Raw genomic sequence first — 21328 nt, 5'->3', positions numbered from 1 at the left:
TATGGGGTAAAGCTGTTTAAATAAATTATGGAATAACAAATGTAAAATTTTAGATAGAAATTGCCTCTGAGGGAATGTAAGGGGATATAAGTAGGCAATAGTAGCGTATGATTTTCACTGGAATTTGGTAGTATTTTGGTTGTTAATTTGGGTGATGGGCTCATAAATGTTGAATGAATCACTGTAATTCACAATTTCCACACTAACTACATAAAGTTTTGATTATATTAAGTGAATATATTTTTTATAATTCAGAGGTAAACAACTACCTCTAAAGTTTAAAGAGCCAGCAAGATATAATGAACTCTAAAGAAATTTTAGAGTTCACTGACTAAAAAAAATTTTATTGTCTATATGTGTTTTATTTGAATTTCAACGTCCCTCCAAAGAAAAGGAGACTCTGTGGCAGATAGATCTAGAGATGACACCCGGCAATTTCCACTTACCAATGTGCATGGCTTTGGGTATTCCCCACCTCTTGAGTATGGGTGAGACCTGTGACTTGCTTTTAACCTATTAAATATGAGAGTTCACTTCCACAGTTAGTGTAGATTATATGGCAAAAAAGATGGAGTGTCACTTTTGTGATGATAAGTATGACTCGTGCCTCAGCCTCCCAGTTGACTGGGATTACAGGCATACGCCACTAAGCCCTGCATATATATATATATATATATATATATATAAATATATATATATATATATATATTTTGTATTTTTAGTAGAGACAGGATTTTGCTGTTTTGGCCAGACTGGCTTGAACTCCTGGCCTCAAGTGATTTGCCCGCCTCAGCCTCCCAAAGTGCTGGGATTTCAGGCTTGAGCCACTGCACCCAGCCTGAAATCTCTATTTTAGAGTTGTTATTAACCTTTGTGAAACACAGGATTGTAGCTTTCTTTCTTTCTTTCTCTCTCTCTCTCTCTCCTTCCTTCCTTCCTTCCTTCCTTCCTTCCTTCCTTCCTTTCTTTCTTTCTTTCTTTCTTTCTTTCTTTCTTTCTTTCTTTCTTTCTTTCTTTCTTTCTTTCTTTCTTTCTTTCTTTCTTTCTTTCTCTTTCTTTCTCTCTCTTTCTTTCTTCTTTCTTTCTTTCTTTCTTTCTTTCTTTCTCCTTCCTTCCTTCTCTCTCTCTTTCTCTCTCTCTCTTTCTTTCTTTCTTTCCTTTCTTTCTTTCTCTTTTTGATGGGGGTTGGGGAGACTGAAAGAGAGAGAGAGAGAGAGATTATGCACATGTGTAACCTCTTTAAAACTATCTCAGGAAAGATCCTCAAGAGACCAATATTCTAGAAATCAGTACCAAACACAACTAGTGTAACATAGCTTCCATTCTTAAAAAAAAAAGCTATTTGAAGAAAGTTAGCTGTCAATCAAAAACTGTTTTATTTGATCAGGCAGAGGCAAGATACTATGGCTATTTAGCGAAAGAAAATGGCATTATAGATACTTGTAAAATTCCAACACATTGTGTAATGTAACAACACTTAAGCTGTCTTCTCATTATTATTGTAATTAATTTAGATCTATAGTCTACTGACTTAGGTGAGAAAATTGTCCACTTTCCACTTTGAAAGTTAACTAACTTTTATGGGTTGTTCATTTGTTTAATAGTACAAGCAATGAAAACATGTTTTACCATAGGTCTAAAGTATGTAGCACCTCCCTCCCCCAGTATTTAATCATAGACCTTATACTACAGTCTGCAGTGTTATGTATCCGTGACAGAATAGTATAAGTAGGATCAAAAAAGATTGTAAACTATCCTTAGACTATGATATTTGAGGGAAGGGATTGTACCATATTTATCTTTATGTCCAACTTTCGAGAACACCTAGGACTAACAAGTCATTGTAAAATGTTTCCTAAATTAAACAGAAAACCAAATCATAGTTATTTTGTGCCAGTGAATCAGGCACAAAATAACTTTATTGCACTAAGTTTCACCAATATTGATGGCCAATACTTGCCATGAGAATTGGATGGCAGTATTTAGAGCTGAATTTAAATGTATATTATTTGAAAGATTTTCTACTCTTTTCAGTTTGTTGGGACCTTAAATGAGAATTTTGAATCGGTGTGTAACTAAAATAGGAAAAAGCATTTAAGGATCTGGTTTGAACTGCAGATGTTTGGGATTACATCTAATTGCTTCACTGCTGCTGCTATTTTTGTCAGTCTGCTGAAAGGACTTTTGTAAATGCTGGAAGAAAGCCTAACTTAAAAGGGTTAAGCTTCTAAAGTGCTGTGATCTACAGTCCAGTACGAAGTGACAAATTGTAAGCAAAAGATAATCTCTTCTACTTACAGAAATGCCAGACCAAATATCATCTGTAGAAAGACTTCAGTAACTTTAATATATTCATGTTAATGAAGCAGAATTTAAAAATATACATTTATGGATCTTTGGAGTCCTGTTGCTTTATAGATTTCAACTATGCTGGTTAGCAGGTCTTTTCAGTCGTAATCTGATGGAGTACATGGAGGCTCTGTATTTTACAGAGATTCATGGAAAGCCTTTACCTTTACTGTGGAGGTGAGCCAAAACCCAAGTCTCCCAACTTTTTGCATCTTCTACACAATGGAAACCCACAGCTTGTGATGCAAGGGGCTTTAAACGCATTAGGAAAGTTTTACGTTCTAGGTAATAGAACATAAAGTGACTTTAAAAAAGAAAAAATTTAAACCACATATGAGTTATGAAAGTACTCCTCTAAAAGAATCATCTCAATTATGTCAGGATTGTGGGCATTTTTGCTTACCTCTAGTTCTCCGCTCATGGGTACAAAATAGGAGCTACCCTCTTTTGTAGAGGACACCACAATATCATATTTCAAACAAAAAGTGAAGGCAAATAGAAAAGGGGCGTTCCTTTGATAAAGAGTAAATTCCTTTTCAGATTTCTCAAGTAACTTCTCTTTATCTCTACTTAGCTAAAAATCACCTAATATGGTCATCTGTGGCTGCAAGGGAGGCTGAAAAAGTACGGAGATGGCAAAGAAGAATGAAATAGTCATAAGTAGCTTAGATAAAGGATGTTTCATCCTATGTTTTAATTCTATGAAATTGGGTGTTTTCTTTTTGTAAAAAAATTTGGGACCTGTTAGCAAGAAAAAGAGTGAAAGCTATAGGGTAGCAGGGTAGCCATGCAACAATGTTTATAAACTCTCATTCTGTTTTATGACTGTCCTCATTTGAAGAACAGTTAAAGGAACTTCTTCACCATCTTCCACATATATCATTGTTATACTTAATCCAAAGAACAATCAACAAAAACAAAATTAAACCTAGTAAAAGACAACACTAAAGACTCTTGAAATTTATCCATAATTTTATCACTGAAAAAGAATGTGTGTTCAAATTTGTATATTACTATCAACTTGCTCATATTATTTGCATATAATTATACTTTAAAAGTCTATATTCTTTTGCATTCTTCCATTTTCATTTGTCATAAGGCATTTCCTTCTGTAAATTGTTGTAACAATTTTCACTCAGTAGTTTCACAGGTTTTTATCTCATGTTAGGCCCAAGTATATGCAACAATTTTCCTATCATTGGAAGTCAATATGCATAAAGAAGTAGCCTAGCAGAACACAAGCTACAGTATCACACTATCTGGCCTCAAATTTCAATACACCACTTTCAAAGTTGGTGACCTTTGCAGGTTATTTAATTTCCCCAAGCTACGGTTTTCATATCTGTAGAATAAAATTAATAGAAAGATCATAATAATAATTAAGAAATGTAATTTCTGTAAATTGCTTAGTATGTGTCTCACTGTGCAGTCCAATATGATAGTCACTAGCCATACATGGCTACTTAAATTAAGTTTGAATTAATTAAAATTAAATAAAATTAAATATTTAAATCCTCAGTTGCATACTACATTTCAAATACTCAATAGTCACATGTGCCTACCATATTCTACAGCAGGTAAAGAACATTTACAACATTACAGAATGTTTTATTGGGAAGCACTAACTAGAATATGGTAAGAGTTCAATAAATAGTTGTCCATGTTCTTTTTCCTTCTCCTAAATGTCCTTGGAAAAATACCCTAGGAGTATAGTTTCTAAATCAAGCAATGTGAATTTCCTCATAACTTTCAAAATGATATGTATTTATATTTAAGTAGAGTTAAACACCTTTCAAAATGCCTTCGCAAATACTTATGCCTTTTGAAAGCAGTCTTTTCCTCCTTTTACTTACTGAATAACTACTTTAGAATAATAATGTCACATAATATACACTCAATAAATATAGTCGTTGAGTGAATGAATGATTGAATGATTGCCCAGTGAAGTATCTGAGCAAATATCCTTTCCATTTTACAGATGGAAAGTCTGAGCAATTCAGCAAATTGTCAACAAATTTCAACCCAGTTGTCCAAGCCTAAGTTTTATTCAATATTGTCATTGACAAATATTTTAAAGTATAATCATGAAGAAAACAGTATTATCTCTAAAGATCAATGTAGAAATATCTATCTCTATTCCATGACAAATTTTACTGAAGTTGCTGCTTAGAGCAATATATACACATAATATGTATACATATACATTATATGAACATACCATATATGAACACTGCACACATATTTAATCATATGCCTAAAATAATACTTGATAGTAGGGTAATAGATACAGTTACATTTGGATGAAGGCCATGGCCAGAGATACGTTAGTTCACTTCAAAAAATATATGGAAGATAATGCCAAATTAGCAAACTTTTTGTTGTAAAAATTGTAGAAATGGAGCAGAGATTGAATGAAGGATTGAAGTATGTGAAACTTTAAACGTCTCTCATAAGGGTGTGTATAACGTTGGAGAAGAAATGAGAAGTAAGAGATGAAGGTTATTTAGCTCTTCCTATGTGAAAGCACTTATGAAGGATTTCCTCCCAGGAATGCATTAATTAAAGTGATTAACACTAGTTATTGCAATAAACAGATTCCAGATTTCAGTGGTTTAACACTGTTCAATACAGGTGAGGATGTCTTCTTTCATCTTCTTATTGTACTTTATGAAACAAATGGATTTCAAACTGCCATGAGAGTAGAAGACAAAGACAGAAGCATCATCCCAGATATTAACTACATTGCCCTAAAAACTGCCATGAGAATCTCCTGTTCCTATGAGTTATTTTTTTTTGACAAGTGCAATATAATTTTGGACATTCAGTAATTATATTAATACTCTGTTATAATCTGAAGATGTAGGACCCCAAATTCTGCCCAAAATGGATTCATACCTTCCACTGAAGATCCTAAGGAAAATGTGTAAACAAGCACAGTGACAAAGGGAAGTTAAAGGCTGATTGTATTGTTAGCTGGGCTTGTGCCCATAACTACAATGCACAGCATTCTGGAAAAGTGATTTAACCCATAGCCTTCAAAGGTATTTCCCTCTGCTTGTGTCTAAATTTTCCTATAGGCTGACTTTTAGAAGCTAATTGATTACTGAGCCATAGTACACTGTGAGAAACTGAAACATTTCAAGACAGATGATCTAAGCTGTCCTACTGATGTTGCAACATAAGCAGAAAAGCCAAAAAGCAGCTCCAGAACTATCTAAAACTTCCCTCAGAGAAGGCCCCAGAATGGCTTCCTGCTTTGACATCCGGGAAACCAGAGGAAAGAGAGAGGGAGAATACACTGGAAAGGATGACATCCGTGTCTATGTGCATGCCCTTTTAATGCACAATTGTCTTTCCCACTAGTTAAATGGTCTAATTAGAGTTCCAAAATGTAACTCAATGAAACGAGCTGCTTCTTTACGTGAGGGGAACTGACAGTGGGAATTGCATGGAGGAGTGGATCTTTCCTGCTGCGTTTGGGACCATCAGGGAGCCAGCTGGCTCTTGTCTCTCGGCTAGATTTTGTATTGAATTCTAATACACTGTGTGTCTACATTTGCTTAAACATCTATATTTTCCCAAAAGTGTTTTTTTAAAAAGCGGTTTTCACCCAACAGAGGAAAAAAGTTTTATAAATGCTAATTTGATATGGACTTGAATTAAATTTATGTGGAAGCTGACAAAAATTCTTGAGGCAGATGCTTGAGTTCTTTCTTTATGGGATGGCTGAAGCTTTGTGATGTAGAAGAGGCTCAAAGAAAGAAGAGTCAGAAAACTATCCTTCAGTAAAATGGTGTGGGTGCTGGGTGAACTGTGCATTTTGTGTCTGAAGTCATTCCAAGAAAAATCATTAATTTCTGGATTCTAAACCCTCTCTGAATGCAACAGAACAATGCAACCCTTTATTGAAGGAATCTACAGAAACTAAATGTCATCACTTTATTCTACAATTAGAAGATAATTCTTAACTTTATTTTTAACCCATCACTTATAGCTGTATGGGCCAATTTAAACACATCCTGTGAACTAACTTTATGTATTATTATATGTTAATATTAATCTCATCTACACAATACTATTAAACCAGGCAAAACGGTGAGAATCAATTTGGTATTGGTCACCTTCCTTTCAAATCTGTGGAAATTGTGAGGCTAGATATTTATAAGAAATAATGGAAATTCAGTAAAATATTCTGAAAACAAAGAGTCTGTTGAGAACCACAATCATGGTAAATAACACAATAAATTTTGATTCTTCTATTGATGTAATTTTGTATGCTAGACTTGATTAGGAAATATATCCAGGTTTTTAATAGAAAAAAGCAAGAATTTGACTATTATTTCTGTCATAAACTATGTTGGTCTAATTCTTTAGTTTTTATAATAATGGTGCAAAAATATCACCATAAGTTTAATTGTTTGATGATATTAACTGAATTATGAGACATATTATTTTTGTTTATAAATTATTATATTAAATACAAAATAAAATGGTTAAGTGCCGTAATAGTCAAGGGTCACAAAAGCCTGAAAAGACTAGGATGTGTGTGTGTTGTGTGTATGTGTATACGTATATATGTATAAGTGTGCATGTGTGTTTGCTTATATACATGTTTATTTGTGTAACAGTATGATAAACAGTAGAAATGGAGAAATAAAACTACTGGTTGATTGGATATTTACTCTCTTCTAGGCAGTGTTCTGGATACTTTATAGTTATTCTTCCATTCTCTGTATACTTTACATTCAATACATTTAGAGGTTAATGATGCATCCAAATACAGCAATATTTTGTCACTAGATTCTTTCTGATTTGGTATACTTGGTGGTTTTAAAATCAATACATACTTCATTTTTTGACAGTGCCTTTACTTTTTGAAGTTAGTATAAATGAGTATAAATGCTGTTTAAGTATAAACAAATCTTTTAGTCCTAGAGGAAGACTGAAATTAGCATATATAGTAAACATCTTTACTTAGAAAAAAAAGTTATTTTTGTTTGTGGTTTTCTAGATTTAAGAAATGTGTCTATGTGTATAGTTACACAAATATGTTATCTCAAATCATTATTTACAGTGTATTAAAATGGATATTTTACATAATTTCAAATATAGTATGTACAGGGGCTAGCATTAAAGCTGCAAATAGTTGAGTCCAGGTCTACCAAAAGTGGAGACAAGACTCTTTCTCCTTTTTCCAGAAAGAAAAATTGTCAATTATGTCCTGCCTCTTCTATCTTTGCCTAGAGTAAATTTCTATCAGTATTTGCAACCAATCAGCTTAATGCTCTATTTATCTTATTGAGAGATGACTTCTCTTTAATTTTTATAGGTTAATTAATTTAGATAACTAGATAATATGGAAGCATCTAAATGCATGGAAACCAGAAGAATTTCTCTGACTGCCTTGGGTTACCTGATCATGGCTATCACACTGTGAATTCTGAAGGAAGCGGACTCTAAGAATGAGTTTGGCATGCACTAAGTCTATTGGGGAATATTCTTGGGAAGGAAGGAAGCAGGAGTAGGCAGAGGGAGAATTGGGCTGCTTGGGTCATTCTATCCAAACCCCTCCAATAAAAGAGCATGCAGCTTTCTTCAGCTAGGCAGTACTCAAGGGGAATATCAGCTAGGGCGTTCTGCTGACAGCACTATCAGTAGCTGGGAGAAAAAGTCCATCATTCCTGAAGGGCAAGCCCATGGTATCTTACAATATCCACCAAAAAGACCAATAATATGTCAATTTCTGAAAAATTAATTATCGAGCTAGTAACACAAGAGAAGGCAAAACGGTAAGAATTTATTCATCCTAGAGACAAATGAGTAGATATCACAACACAATGATCAGGAAAAGAAGCCAGTCACAAAAGAGTATACATGTTATAATTACATTTTCCTAAGATTAAAGCAAGTGAAGCACACAGATGCATGCGTGCACACACACACACACACACACAGAGCTAAAATTAATGTGTGGGTTTTAGAAGTCTCAAGATAATGTTTACATTTAGTTTTCTTTTTCTAATTTGGTAGATTTCTGTCATTAATTTGTTAATTTTGTTGTTATTTACAAATATAAAGAATTTTTAAGCAAAAGAATCTATACTTAATTTAGTATGTGTATTTATTTATTTAAGAAGCATAGTAGGCCGGGCGCAGTGGCCTTTCTTTCCTTCCTGTAATCCCAGCACTTTGGGAGGCTGAGGCGGGTGGATCTCCTGAACTCAGGAGTTGAAGACCACCCTGGGCAACATGGAGAAACCCCGTCTCTACTAAAATACAAAAAATTAGCTAGGCGTGGTGGCACGAGCCTGTAGCCCCAGCTACTCAGGAGGCTGAGGCACGAGAATCGCTTGAGCCCCAGAGGCGGAGGTTGCAGTGAGCTGTGATTGCACCACTGCACTCCAGCATGGGCCACAGAGTAAGACTCTGACTCAAAAAAAAAAAAAGAAAAGAAAAAACGAGGAAGAAGAATCATAATAATAAACATAATTGAAGTCTATACTAGGGCTCCATAAGAATTCTTTTTTTATTTAAGAGGAATCTATCAGTATTTTAAGTGTTTAAAATGCTGTTTTGTGGAAATTCAGTTGGGCAGAAGCCAATCTTTGGTCAGATGAGTATAAGCAGGTAGGAAAATGGAAGTGAGATTACCTGAGCTGAAAGGGAAAATGTGGAATTGGAGCTGTGGGGCCTGAAACCAACACTGGAAAAGATGTTACTAAATACTAAATACTAAAGACAGCTAACATATGACGATCGGGATGATTTTTCACAGAAGAACTATCGTAACTGCCATATATTGAACACTTTCACGGGCCAGACACTCTGATAAGTATTTAAAAAATATTATCTAAAATTTAAGAACAAAGAAGATTTATTTTTTTGAAGTTTTACTGAGGAAGGCATTGAAGCTCAAAATAACTAAGTAGTATGCCTAAAGTCACAAAACAAAGTCTTTCAGCCAAAAGTCAATCGAAGTCAATTCCAAAGAAAGTTTATACTCTTCACACAAGGTAATAACAACCTGGAGGTGATTTAAAAAAATATATATATATACACACACACATATATATATACACACACACATATATATATAAAATAAATGTATTTAGTCACAACAGCTGTGACACAAACCATAAGAAATAGGCAACCTCAAATGAGAGAAGATCTGATTGACTAGTCATTCAATTCTAAGGCCATTCTGCACAGGCATTACACATACTTTGGTTTCCTTTTTTCTCATTTTAATCAGCGGGAGAATTTACTTGGAAGCAAAATCTGTGGTTTCTTAACTATTATTACCCACCTGAAGTCATCATTTCTGTTTATTACATCATAATCATCTCTACTTGCCACCAATTGTACATTCCCAAAGAGGAAATTATGATTTCAAGTGAAGACGATGGAACAGAAACAGATGTGCTACTAAAAGAGAGACATCCTATTATTCTAGAAATGTACTCCATAATGAAGAACAAGGGAAAAAAGATCAGAAGGTATTGTCATATATCAAAATAAAGTCTGTTCTAGCAGCAGGATTACATTTAAATAGAAAGATCTGCTGATGTTTCCATGCACCATTCATAGCGCTTTATGCTTGACATTTGTGTACTAGAGAAATAGCAAAATTAGACAAAAAAATTCCATATGCACAGTTTTTGGCAAATCTCTTACTCTAGCCTTTGCGGCAATTTCCTTTATCCTCATTTTGTCTAGTCACCCCATATTGACCCTACTTTCAATTGCGGCACTTCTGTGTGGTTCTGACTTTCTTTTTCCCAAGACCTCCATTGAATTGCACCACCAGCTGTTTTAGAGGTCTTCATAAAATATCTGTGTCTTTTAACCCTAACAAAGTGAAGCTGATAGAATGAAGACTGTGTAACTATTCAAATTATTTTTCAAAACTGATGTTTGTGGTTACTGGGACTGGGAAGCATGTGTTTTATATCAATTCATGAAAGCAGTATTCACTTAGGCGGGGCATGGTGGCTCATGCCTGTAATCCCAACACTTTGAGAGGCCAAGGCAGGTGGATCACGAGGTCAGGAGTTTGAGACCAGTCTGGCCAACATGGTGAAAACACGTCTCTGCTAAAGATACAAAAAATCGGCCGGGTATGGTGGCACGCGCCTGTAATCCCAGGTACTCAGGAAGCTGAGGCAGGAGAATCGCTTGAACCCGGGAGGCAGAGGTTGCAGTGAGCTGAGACTGTGCCATTGCACTCCAGCCTGGGTGGCAGGGCGAGACTCCATTTAAAAAAAAAAAAAAAAGCAGTATTCACTTAATATGTGTCAGACAATGTCTGATAAACTAAAGGTACAGAGATTAAAGACCTGTTACATAAATTCAACGAGTCCATAGTAAAGTGAGACAGTTAAGGTAATAGATAATCACAAAGCAGTGGCTCAGTGCTATGACAAAGAGATTCACTGTGTCTGATGGAAACTTCTTATAAATACAGATGAAGAGGTTAATTCAGACTGACTGGGAAAGACTAAAAATGAGCTAAACAGTGTTTGCAAAGGTACAGAGATAAAATGAAGCACGAATGTGTTAGGGACAGAGTCAAGTAGTAATATAAATATATTTAGGCTGTTCGTTGTGGAAGCATCTGATGAAGATATCAAGGGGGGTAAGGAAGGACTTAATGAGCTTTTCAATCAAAATCAATGTGCACAGACTTTTGTCCTATCTCTAGAGTCACTCTCAGAAAATTCCTAAACTAAACCTGCTGCTGGTGTTCCCAAAGCCCATGAAGGCCCAGTGAGGACCACTGTATTTTCTTCTCCATGAGCTGCCCTTTTATCTCCCTTTGAATTTCCTAGGCTTGGAATAGCTTGTGCTATTTCTATGCCAATAGCAACATTGCCATCTCCTTTCCATTTCTCTCTCTGTTAATTTCTCTTTTCCTGTTGACACAGTAAATTGACTTTGATTAAATAAATTCAACTTATTTTTAACATCATTATACCTGAAAAATCCCTGTAGTGATATTGCATCATATCCATATCTTCTGCTCACATTCAGGGAAAAGGATGATATGAGATACACATACCAGGGGGGCATGAATCTTGAGAACTGTCTTAGAATTCTATCTACCACATGGACTATCCCGTAATGCCTATCACACAGTTCTTTAGGCAGTAGATAATATATATCTGTTCATTGATTTAAGATATGCATTGCATAGCTTCAAAATTATATATATAGTATATAAAAAATTAAATACTATTTACCAAAGTTACATAAATAACATGTTTAAATGTTGTACTATTTCTTCTCCTCTCAGGGAAAAAGGCCCCTAAGTTCTATGTAGGTCTATATTTATTTAATCTTCATAAATCATAATAGCTAATACTATTTGACTTTTTCCACATTGTCTGTGCCTTCTGTCAAATGTGAAATTATTTAATGATTTGAACAGTCTTGAGTCCTGGAGGTGAGGCAGAATGGGCTTGGGTTTCTGGGCAGATTCATCTTGATTTTCAGAATCTACAATGAATCTATTATAGGAAGAAATTTATGATTGTTCTAAGGGGAGAAAATGTTCTAATTTCTTTAAATATTTATCTTGGGGAAGAAGTTAAGGACTCCAAACATTTCTTTCTTTAATCCAGGCACTCATGAACAAGTGTTCTTCTGTTGTTTTTGTGTGAACACAAACGAAAAAATAAGCATATGCTAATTCTCAGCGAAGTATGTACTGATACTTCATGTTCAGCTTTCTTACTAAAAACATGCAACCTACATAACTGCAAAGTTTGGCTTGTCTTAAGTACAAACATAAAGGTCACAAACTGTTTATTATCCATACTGTTCTCAGGATTGCTATATTGATATTTTGTGTTATTAAGGAACTTAAATGCTATGTGGGAATTTTTTATACTGGTCTCCAATAATCAGCATATGCAATGAACACATAAGCAGAAGACTTACAAAACTTATATTTTATTAAATCCCATACAAAGAGAGATAAAAAAAGAAAATAAATTTTACTGTAAATCTATTATGTGCATCTACAGAAATGTGAATGTAAGTGAAAACTGATGGCTACTCTAACACCACTTTACCATAATTTGTATTACAGAGCAAAGTTTCATATGTCTATGTAGTTCAGAGAGTGATGCTGACAAAAAGCGACAGACAGGTATAATAGTTGTATTAGTCTGTTCTCACACTGCTAATAAAGACACACTAGAGACTGGGTAATTTACAAAAGAAAGAGATTTAATGGTCTCACAGTTCCACATGGCTGGGGAGGCCTCACAAGCATGGTGGAAGGTAAAGGAGAAGCAAAGGCATGTCTTACGTGGTAGCAGGCAAGAGAGCTTGTGCAGGGGAACTCCCATTTATAAAACCATCAGATCTCAAGAAATTTATTCACTACCATGAGAACAGTATTGGGGAACCCCCCCCCCTGCCATAATTCAATTATCTGCACCTGGCCCCACCCTTGACAAGTGGAGATTATTTTCTGATTTTTAACGGTTATGCCAAGACTACTTTGCCTGTATTCTCTAAATGAAACAAAGCCAGGATCACAGTACATCTGTTTACATAATGGTTTACTAAATATTTTTTACCAACCATTGAGACTCACTGTTCAGAAAAAAGAATTGAATATTCTTGATTTTCAAGGTGAGTTGTAATAATCTTCATCAGATATTTCCACAACCAACAGCCTAAATATATTTATATTACTACTTGACTCTGTCCCTAACACATTCGTGCTTTATTTTATCTCTGTACCTTTGCAAACACCGTGTAGCTCATTTTTGGTCTTTCCCAGTCAGTCTATATCAATAGTGCAGCATGGGTTTTGTCAACTATTTGAAAAAATACTTCAAAATGAAATAAATGACATTGGCTGTTACATTTACATTAATATATACTGGCATACCTGATTTGATTGCAATTCACTTTACTGTGCTATACAGATATGCTTTTTTACAAATTGAGGTTTGTGGATAAAATGCATCTAGTAAGTCTTTGGTGCCATTTTTTTCCAATAGAGTGGGCTCACTTTGTGTTTCTGTGTCACATTTTGGTAATTCTAAACATATTATTTCAGTCATTTTAATTGTTATATCTGTTATGATGATCTGTGGTCTGTAATCTTTGAAATTGCTATTGTAATTGTTTTGGGGTACTAAGAAATGCATCCATATGAGACAGCAAATTTAATCCATAAAGGTAGAGTGTGTTTTGACTCCTCTACTGGTTGACTGTTCCCTCATCCCTCTCGTCCTCTTTGGACCTTCCTATTTCCTGAGATAAAATCATATTGAAATTAAGCCAATTAATAATCCTACAATGGCATGTAAGTGTTCAGGTGAAAGGAAGAGTCACATGACTTACACTTTAAATCAAAAGCTAGAAATGATTCAGCTTAGTGAGGAAGGCATGTTGAAAACCAACATATGCCAAAAGCTAGGTGTCTAGATGTCACCAAACAGCTAGTGAATTTGGGAATGAACAGAAAACATTCTGAAGAAAATTAAAAGTGCCACTGCGGTAAACACACAAATAATAAGAATGCAAAACATCCTTATTACTGATATGAAGAAAGTTTTACTGATCTGGACAGAAGATCAAACTAACTACAACATTCCCTTAAGGCAAAGCCTAATCCAGAGCAAGGACTTTAACTCTTTTCAATTCTTTTTTTTTTTTTTTTAACTCTTTTCAATTCTATGAAGTCTGAGAGAAGTGAGAAAGCCATAAAAGAAAAGTTGGAAGCTAGAAGAAATTTGTTCATGAGCTTTAAGAAAATAAGCCATCTCTATAACATAAAAGTGCAAGGTGGTGAAGCAAATACTGATGTAGAAGCTGCAGAAAATTATGGAGATGACCTAGCTAGGCAATTGTTGAAGCTGACTATACTACACAAGATATGTTCAATGTAGATGAAACAGCCCTCTACTCAAAGAAGATGCCATCTAGGACTTGCATAGCCAGAGAGAAGAAATTGATACCTGCGTTTGATGCAAAACTTCAAAGTATAGAATGACTCTCTTCCTGGGGCCTAATACATCTTGTGACTTTAAGTTGAGGTTCAATGCTTATTGAACATTCCAAAATCCTAGAGCTCTTAACGGTTATGCCAAGACTACTTTGCCTGTATTCTCTAAATGAAGCAAAGCCAGGATCACAGTACATCTGTTTACATAATGGTTTACTAAATATTTTTTACCAACCATTGAGACTCACTGTTCAGAAAAAAGAATTTCTTTCAAAACATTACTGCTCTTTGTCAATGCACTTGTTCACCCAAGAGTTCTGACGGAGATATACAAGGAGATTACTGTCGTTTTCATGCTTACTAATGCACACCCATTCTGAAGCCCATGGATATAGAAGTAATTTTGACTTTCAAGTCTTATTTTTTAAAAAATACATTTCATAAGGCTATATAGCTACCATAGACAGTTATTCCTTTATGAATCTAGAAAAACTAAATTGAAAACTTTTTAGAAAGCATTTATTATTCTAGATGCCATAAAGAACATTTTTGATTCATGAACAATGTTTAGATATCAACATTAAGAGGCACATGGAAGAAGTCGTTTTCAACCCTCGTGGATGACTTTCAGGGGTTCAAGACTTCAGTGGAGGAAGTCACTACAAATATGGTGGAAATAGCAACAGAACTGGAATTAGAAATAGAGCCTAAAGATGTGAGTGAATTGCTGCAATCTCATAATAAAATTTGAACAGATGAGGAGTTGCTTCTATGGATGAACATAGAAAGTGATTTATTTAGATGAAATCTACTCCTGGTGAAATGCTGTGAACATTGCTGAAATGACAATGAAAGACTTAGAATATAATATAAACCTACTTGACAAAGCAGCAGCAGGATATGAGAAGATTGACTTCAGTTTTGAAAAAAGTTCTACTGTGAGTAAAATGCTATCAAACAGCATCACATGCCACAGAAAAATCTTTTGTGAAAGGGAGAGTGATTCCATGTAGCAAAATTTATTAGTCTTATTTTAAGAAATTGCCACAGCCACTTCAGCTTTCAGCAACCACCACTCTGATCAGTCTGAAGCCATCAACATCAAGGCAAGATCCTCTACCAGCAAAAGTGAAGGCTCAGATGATCATCAGCATTTTTCAGCAATAAAGTATTTTTAATTAAGATAGGTATATATTTTAGACATAATGCTTTTACATAGTTAATAGTCTACTCTACACTATAGTGTACACATAACTTTTATATCCACTGCAAAACCAAAAAATTTGTGTGAGTCACTTTATTGTGATATTCATTTTATTGTGGTGGTCTTGAACTGGACCTGCAACATGTTTGAGATATTTGTGTATTAATATTTACAACTAATGTTGACCTAAATTACTTAGAATTGAAATGTTAACATCTGCTAAATTTTATTTTTAATAATCAGTTAAATATTAGAAAAACATCACTGAAGAAATCCTGCAAATACTCACTGTATAATGAGGAATGAATGAGATATACATAGGTTAATAAGGAACACGTAAACAAAACCTATATAATTGCTTCTGTTGACGGAATTGGCACATTAATGGAGGGAAGGGATAATTCATATATTTTTAATTTGGATTATTTTACATTTCTCAGTATATGGCTCAGGACATTTTAATTTAAAAGAATCTAAGCATACTGGCCTTGTTTTTATTCTTTGTAGTTTCACTTGGGGAAACAACACCAAGATTTTTTTAGAGGACAAACAGGGTTGCACTTAACATGGGTAGCATTCCATTAGAAATGACCTGGAAGGGAAAATAAAGAAGACACTCATGGAATGATAATATATTGAAAGATGCTATACATTAGAGATAAAAACATGCCAGAGGCATGAGCAAGGATGAATTGGGATTCAGCTCATAAATAGTGCATTGTTATGCCAATGGGAAATTAGTTGGAATCAAGTATTCAAGTCTCAGAGAAACAGTGCTCTAAAGATGGTCACAAATACTTCTTCTTCCTTTCTTATCCAGTTTGACCTTCTCCTTCACATTTCTCTTTTTTCCTATAAGAATCCCATTTTGCTTTTAAATTGATTTGTGCAAAGGACTAGTAAACCCTAAATACACCCTGAATTAGGTAGGATTTTTTTTGTAGATAAGAATACTGGTGACTTAAACACAGTATGTACAGTAACTGCTTCTGGCCAATATTGTTTTCCCAGGCAACTAGAGTCCTAGCATACAAAGATGATTCTTCCACATTCACACACACACAAACACACACAAATCCTAAACATAGTTTTAAACTGAAAATCGAAAAAGCCATATATATTTGGCCATTCTCCCATTGCTATAAATAAATACTTTAGGTTGGGTAATAAGAAAAGAGTTTTAATTGGCTTATGGTTTTGCAGGCTATACAGGAAACATAGAAGCTTCTGCTCCTGGGGAGGTCCCAGGAAGCTTCCAATTATAGCAGAAGACAAAGGAGAAACAGGTATCTTACCTGGCAGGAGCAAGAGAGAAGGTGGGGGAGGTGCTACACACTTTAAAACAACCTAATTTTGTGAGAACTCACTCACCACTATGAGGACAATATCAAGAGGATGGTGATAAACCAATCATGGGAAACAGTCCTCATGATCTAGTCACTCCCTCCTGGGCTCCATTTCCAACACTGGAGATTACAATTTGATGTGAGATTTGGGTAGGAACACAGATTCAAACCAATATCACCATAATTTTTGTTTGGCAGTTAAAAAAGATTTTAAATTCTTTCTTAAGTAACTGTTATTTTTATATTATATAAATAAGTGGCTAGCACTTTTTCTTGAACCAAATAGCAATAAATGAGAAGAAACAGAGAAGGCAGTATCTTGGTGATATCCTAGGCTCTTCTTGTGCAGCACAATGGGTATGGTGGGAGGGAGTCACAAGAAGATTAATTTATAAAGAAATATTTACATTGCTGGGTCTGTATAGTATCATATAATTTGATAACGAACTATCTAGAAAGTATACAGAAAGATGAAATAAATATGCCTTAAGGAGAGGAAGAAATCGCTTTCTCTTTTAGGAGCTAAGCCAAGATCTAGATAGGCTAAATGTCACAGAAAGAAGAATTTACTATGAAAATAACAGAAATTGATCTGACCCACGGTGATGACTTGACACGGGAAGAAACTGCAAATTACTTCAATAGTTTTATCCCTAGTGGATGGTTAAGCCAAAGTAGATAACATGCAGCAAAGTCTATTAATATGAACAACAATATGCTGGCAGAAAGATAGAGCAGAAAGCCTCTTAGGCCATTTTCATTATTATTCATTGACTTTAAAAATCTGTTTGATATCTTAAAAGGTCTTGAAGTTTATTAACACATTTTTCTGCAGTGTTCTAAGGCAAAAAAGAAAAGAATAAAAGATTTTTAAATAAAAAAATTGTACCTGGAAGCAATTTTAATCATTTTCTCAGCAAATTGAACATTTAGAAGTGTCTTATGGTGCAAATTAACATAATAGCCTAAGATTTGTGTGGTAGTGAAAAATTCCTAGTTCCAGAATCATAGGTCTCAGGCTTAGAGTTTACGGCCCTTAAAAGACTTGATACCCAAATTACATTCTGAGAGCATTTTAATCCCCCTCTGTTACATGTAAGCTGTGCTATAGCCAAACAACGCAATAGCAGCAAGCACTCTATTGTCTTCCTTTCTGACACCCCACATATTTTCTGGAGTCCATGCTTTTGTTCAAGAAAGTTCCAGCAACTTTTATACAGCCCTATATCACGCCTTGTAAATATCTTAGAGAAAATACTCAAACTTTAGTGACTGAAATTTAAAAAAAAAATACTTTCTCCCCCAAACATGCTCTTCTTTATTCCCACTCTTGCTTAGTTATCAACAAATATTCCATTTTTTGAGTTAAAAATGCCAGAGTCTAACTGACTTCTCTCTCCTCACTGGCCACATTCATTAAGCAAATCTTACTAATTGTTACATTTATTTGGTTGAAACTTTGGACATTTTTTCCTCAATTTCACTACCCTTCTTTCAGATGTGACGCTTCACTGGATATGTATGCTGTCCATATATGATTTCATGCTATAAAAATACATTTTTGTATATACAAGCACCCTTAATAGACAGTAATGTTTTTAATGTTTTAAGAATTTACATATATGATATCCTTTTGAACCTACATTTTAAAGAGCAAATCTTTGTTTTGTTTCACTTAACATTGTATTTTTGTGATTTATCTATGCTGACATATTTCCTGATTCAGTCATTTGGTGTTTCATCAGATGACTAGACTATCTATTTCCCCATTGGTGGGCATTCCATGGTGCCAATATTTCTATTACAAACTATGTCTACATGTTTTGGCCACATAAATGAGAGTTTCTGTAAACCCTATACCTAGAAATATAAATACTGGCCATAAGTATTTTAAGTATTTTAAGTAACATAAGCTGTTACATTAGTTTCCTATTGCTGTTGTAATGAATTACCACAAAGTTAGTAGCTTTGAATAATGCAAATTTATTATCTTAGAGTTCTGCAGGCCAGGGTCTGAAGTGGGTTTCACTGGGCCAAAATCAAGGGGACTGCGGGGCCACACTTACTCCAGAGGGTCGAGGGAAGGATCTGTTTGCTTACTTTGTCCACTTTCTGGAGGCTGCCTGTGCTCCTTGGTTCCTGGCCCACTTCTCCATCTTCAAAGCCAGCAGTGTAGGATCTTCAAGTCTCTCTGATACTGACCATTTACTTATGTTATCACATCTCCTTCTTTGACTCTGACACTCCTACCACCCTTTGAAGAGACTTATACGACATTGGGCCCATTTACATAATTCAAGATTATCTCTCCAGCTCAAGATCTTTAACTTAATCATGTTTCAAAGACCCTCCTGCCATTTAAAGTAACACGTTCACATGATCAACAGATTAGAATGTAGAAATAATTAATGGGATAGCATTCAGCCTACCACAGGTATAAAGATCATCAAGTTACTAGATATAATATCACTTTTTCTTCAATGCAGTTGTAGCAACTTAAATACTGCCTCCAGTGTTTCTATGTATTCATCAATACCTGGTGTTGTCAACTTCTCTGGAAGGCATAAAACCTGAACTAATTGCTATTACTTATAACTTAAAATTTTGATGTAATTTTAAATATACAAGAAAGTTGCAAGAATAAAATGAACTCTTGTATATCATTTACCTACATTCACCTAGTTTTAAATTTCATCCCATTTGATACTAAGATGTAAATGCATATTTATCTATATCCCTTTATCTATAACCATTTTGGTATGTATTGCCTAAGAATAAAGATAATCTTTTATTCACTCACATTGCAATTATGTAAATCAGGACATTTACTATTGATTTAATATTAATTAATCCCCAGTCCTATTAAAATTTTGTCAGTTGCTTAATAATATAATACCCTTTATGCCTCTTGTTCCTTGATTCAGGACTCAATTCAGAATCACATGTTGCATTTTTTTGTCATCTCTTCTTAGATTCCTTTCATTTGAAAAATTTCTTTGGTCTAATATTTTGAAAGAATACAGGCCAGTTTTTCTATAGCATTTCTTTCAATTTGGGTTTATCTAATATATCTCCATGATATTATTCAGGTTTTATATATTTTGGGCAGGAATACCTCAGAAATGATGTTATTTCCTTCTCAGTGTAGCTTATCAAGAGGCACATGATATTTTTTCCCCAAATTTAGTGATAATACATTTAGTTTCTTATTTAGGGTGGTTTCTGCTAGATTTCTCCACCATAATATTATAGACACCTCAGATATATCTCAGGCTCAATTGCAGACTACCAGATAAAGTGAATAATGCAACAAAGTGAGTCACACAAATGTTTTGGTTTCCAGTGTATATAAATGTTATCTTTACACTATCTTGTAGTCTATTAAGTGTGCAATAGCACTATGCCTAAAAAGCTATGTAAATATTTAAATTAAAAATACTGTATTGATAAAGAATACTAATAATCACCTGAGCCTTCAGCAAGTCATAATTTCTTTTGCTGGTGGAGGTTCTTGCCTTGATGACGATGCTGGCTGACTGATCAGAGTGGTGGTTATTGAAGACTGGGTGGCTGTGGCAATTTCTTAAAGTAAGATAACGTTGAAGTTTGCCATTTCAATTGACTCTTCCTTTCACAAAACATTTCTCTGTGGCATGGTATGCTGTTTGATAGCATTTTACCCAAGTAGAACCTCTTTCAAATAGGAGTCAGTATCTTAACCACTGCCACTGTTTAATTAAGCAGGTTTATATAATATTCGAAGGTCTTCGTTGTCATTTCAACCATGTTTATAGCATATTCACCAGAAACAGATTCCAATGCAAGAGAACACTTTCTTTGCATATTTATAAGTAAGTAACTCCTCATCCTTTCAATATCTGTCATGAAATTGTAGCAATTCAGTAGCATCTTCAGGCTTTACTTCTAATTCTACTTCTTTTGCTATTACTTCCAATTCTATTTCTCTTGCTATAATCATCTGCAGTGATTTCCTCCACTGAAGTTTTGAACCATTGAAAATATTCCATAAGGGTTGGAATCAACTTCTTCCAAACTACTCTTTATGTTAATACTTTGAACTCCTCTTACGAATCACAAATGTTATTTAAGGCATCTAGAATGATAAAACCTTTCCAGAATGTTTTCAATTTACTTTTCCTAGATCCATAAAGGCTTTTCCTAGATCCATAAAGGAATCACTATCTATAGCAGCTATAGCCTTATGAAATGTATTTCTTAAATAGTAAGATTTGAAAGTCAGAATTACTTCTGGACCCATGGGCTGCAGAATTGACGTGTTAGTGGGCATAAATACAAGAGTAATCTCCCTGTACATCTCCATCTGAACTCTTGGGTGACTATGTCCACTGTCAATAAGCAGGAATGTTTTGAAAGGAATTATTTTTTTCCTGAGCAGTGGTTCTCAACAATGGGTTGAAATATTTAGTAAGCCATGATGTAAAC

General features: G+C 34.6%; 1 long non-coding RNA gene across 5 annotated transcripts in view; it reads left to right on the top strand.

Moving 5' to 3' along the window:
• Positions 1-9634: 9634 nt before the first annotated feature.
• The window catches only part of LOC105488911 (uncharacterized), a 320242-nt gene continuing 308548 nt past the window's right edge, over positions 9635-21328 (top strand). For 2 of the 5 annotated variants that reach the window (XR_011619649.1, XR_011619647.1), the window contains exon 1: positions 9635-9845. This is a non-coding gene — a long non-coding RNA (uncharacterized lncRNA). The remainder of the gene's footprint in view (positions 9846-21328) is intronic. The other 3 variants (XR_011619648.1, XR_011619651.1, XR_011619650.1) reach the window with 3 other exon arrangements.

Source organism: Macaca nemestrina, chromosome 2 (genome assembly GCF_043159975.1).
Source record: "Macaca nemestrina isolate mMacNem1 chromosome 2, mMacNem.hap1, whole genome shotgun sequence".
Lineage (NCBI taxonomy): Eukaryota > Metazoa > Chordata > Mammalia > Primates > Cercopithecidae > Macaca > Macaca nemestrina.
This window is presented reverse-complemented; position numbering and strand designations above follow the sequence as displayed.